Source organism: Penaeus chinensis, chromosome 29 (genome assembly GCF_019202785.1).
Source record: "Penaeus chinensis breed Huanghai No. 1 chromosome 29, ASM1920278v2, whole genome shotgun sequence".
Classification (NCBI taxonomy): Eukaryota; Metazoa; Arthropoda; class Malacostraca; order Decapoda; family Penaeidae; genus Penaeus; species Penaeus chinensis.
In genome coordinates this window covers 18,513,632-18,516,131 of record NC_061847.1, presented here as the reverse complement: position 1 = coordinate 18,516,131, position 2,500 = coordinate 18,513,632, and the positions used below count along the sequence as shown (strand labels likewise).

The following is a 2,500-nucleotide window of genomic DNA, read 5'->3' as shown; positions in this document are numbered from 1 at the left end:
ATATACTAGTACATGGCGATTATTAACAAAAACTATACCTCGTTTCCTGTTTTTTCGTTACAGGGAAGCTCGCTGCATAACCGCCTGACTTACAGTGACTAAACACGATGTTTTTATCTTATATACGGCTCAGTTTGCACAGGACGAAAACACAATCGTTTGGGAGACTGTGCGAGCGAGAGAACGTGTGAGATAGATAGATAGATTGAGGGAGGGAGAGAGAGAGAGAGAGAGAGAGAGAGAGAGAGAGAGAGAGAGAGAGAGAGAGAGAGAGAGAGAGAGAGAGAGAGAGAGAGAGAGAGAGAGAGAGAGAGAGAGAGAGAGAGAGAGAGAGAGAGAGAGAGAGAGAGAGAGAGAGAGAGAGAGAGAGAGATGCTAACACAAGAAGCTAAACACAACCATCTATTTAAGATGACTGCATTTCAATTATAGTATGGTTTTGGTCTACCTTGATCTTAGCGTGCAGCTGGTTGCCGTAAGAGTACATTATCATTATCTCTTAGTATGGGGAGTACATAAAATTTAATAGCCTTAGAACCTACCAAACAAATCGGAAATTAATTGACTTCTGCTACAAATTGATACACTACTGGATATTCTGACATCATTACATTAGCTTAGTCCTCCCTCATAAATCAAAGAGGTTATTCCAGCCTTCACCTGGATTGCAGCCCTGTCCACAGCCGTTCTTGTCCCCAACGAAATTATATTCAGATTCCTGGATATTCTTTATTTTCTAAGACAACCCTATGTGACCTGCTTTCATCTGTCCTCATCTGTTATTCCGCTTTTGTGTCATATCCTTCGGGTGCATTTCGACCCCTGGTTCTACAGATTTGAAGATGGACGGCGATCTTTCTTGCATTATCATCTTGTTGTGATCGTACAAAACTGCTTTGAATGACAACCGTTCTCTGATTTCGAATTATCGACAATGGTAAAGTGATGATAGTCTCGTGGTATTAGTTGTTTTGGCATTGTAAGTGTATAACAGTGAATAACGGTGATACATTACTACCAAAGGAAAGGATAAAGCCTTTGATAAGAACAAAAATAATGATAAAATCATGGAACTAGCGTGCATATCGCAGTACGTTTAAGTAAACCATTAATGATAATCCATAAAAAGGGCTCTTAAACATTCATTACGCTAATGATAAGGGATAAAGATATTACTTGTCTCTAGCCTTGAGTTAGTCTACGAAGCTGAAATAATTACTTATTTTCATGTGTGAAAACTGAAATGGAAAGTGCTTTTATTGATTCTCGTGTCTACATGACGCAGATGTCTAGTAATATATACTCTCAATAAAACATTTAGAATAAACTATTAAGTAAATAAGGAGTAACAATAATTTACATTAATTCGGGTTATGTGACCAGGTGAGGTATCTGGATACATTCTAGACCGGAGAGGTGGAGGAATGGGCCGTGAATCCATTTTTTAAGCGTTGTTTTGCATGCTTCCTCAACATTTGTTTCAAGGGATTCCTCATGGGGGAAGATGGCCAGGCATTACTCGTGTAATGTATATTCTTGCATGCATTAGAGTTTATTGTTCATATTCCAGATTTTTTTCTCATTTACCGCTTGATTTTCCTCTCCTTTTTATCTATTCGTTCTCTTTGTTTCTTTCGCATTTTCTCCGTCTGTCTGCTTTGTTTTCTCCTTAATCATCCTATCTCTCTATTACTCTTTTAACAACGCCAAAGGACATCTGACAATTAGTTCTGATCATTAAATTTCTCTTATCCATCATGCTGACACACACACACTCCGAATCGTATATTTGTTCGAACGTCACGACTCCGGCTTAGGTTTAACGGATAGCGATCATAGCGTTATTCTTCTTATGTGGACGTTTGTTCGCATGTCTTGTGGCCATCGAAGTCAGGTGGTACTTGTGCGAAGGCTAGTAAGACATCATTAGATATCATTATGGGTGATTTTATAACTGTCAATCATGGCGCTAATTCTATGCATAAACCTTGGTGTAGTTTATGACCATTTTTTCTCTCCGTAATAATGTGTCTGTTGGTCTGTTCCTGCGTCACTCTTTTTGTCAGGCTCTCTGTCTGTATGTCAGTCTGTCAGTCTGCCAGTCTGTCAGTCTGTCAGTCTGTCTCTGTCTCTGTCTCTCCCTCTGTCTCACACAAGAACATACTTAAAACTTGTTAAAGAATCGACATTACTAACCTTCAGTCGAGTCTCTAAGCGCCAACGATTGCTCAGCAGAAATTCGGAGCCCCGGCTGCGTGCGAGGGAGGAGCCCAGTGAGAGCCGCGGCGGACTTATTACTGACAAAGAAGTGTTGTACCTTACACTCTCAGGGGCCGGAACTGATAAACGTTATCATCCTTCTCTCTCTCTCTCTCTTTCGTTCTCTCTCTTTTTCTCTCTCGTTCTCGTCTTCTGTCTCTCTCTCTTTTTCGCTCGTGCTCTTTCGTTCGCTCACGTCTTTTCTTTTCTCTCTTCTCTCTCTCTCCTCTCTCCCTCTCTC

At 40.5% G+C, this 2,500-nt stretch overlaps 1 protein-coding gene across 1 annotated transcript in view; it reads right to left on the bottom strand.

Annotated features, from left to right (window-relative positions):
* LOC125040405 (probable calcium-binding protein CML11) overlaps positions 1–2,281 on the bottom strand; it is a 61,807-nt gene extending 59,526 nt beyond the window's left edge. Inside the window, exon 1 of the mRNA XM_047634959.1 lies at positions 2,197–2,281. The gene's annotated coding sequence lies outside the window, so the exon portion shown is untranslated. The remainder of the gene's footprint in view (positions 1–2,196) is intronic.
* Between the last annotated feature and the right edge of the window lie 219 nt (positions 2,282–2,500).